The sequence below is a fragment of the Otolemur garnettii genome, unplaced genomic scaffold (assembly GCF_000181295.1).
Source record: "Otolemur garnettii isolate 467f Iridium unplaced genomic scaffold, OtoGar3 scaffold00012, whole genome shotgun sequence".
Taxonomy (NCBI): Eukaryota; Metazoa; Chordata; class Mammalia; order Primates; family Galagidae; genus Otolemur; species Otolemur garnettii.
The window spans coordinates 23,447,689-23,448,127 of NW_003852407.1; positions in this window are offsets into that span (position 1 = coordinate 23,447,689).

Consider the following 439-nt stretch of genomic DNA (forward strand, 5'->3'; position numbering starts at 1 on the left):
AAAAAAAATTCAGATTTAGATTTATACATATCAATACCATATGAATAAATAGCTTAAAATTCCATAATAAGTGGCCATGAAATAATAGGATATCTTAGCCAGGGGTTCCCAAAGAAACAGAACCAGTATAGGTTATATAGAGACATTAAAAAAGATTGATTATGAGGGATTGGTTCATGTGATTATGGAGGCTGAGAAGTCTCATGATCTGCTATTTGAAAGGTGGATGCCCATAAATCTGGTGGTGCAGTTCAATTCTAAGCCCAAAAGCCTGGCAGAGGAGCCAGTGACATAAGCCCTTGTTCAAGTCAGGAGGTCTGGGAACCAGGATTATCATTGTCCAAGGGCAGGAGTAGGTGGATGTCCCAGCTCAAGCAGAGAGCAAATTGACCTATTCTCTGCTTTTATTCTTGTATTCATGACCTCAGTCAATTAGATG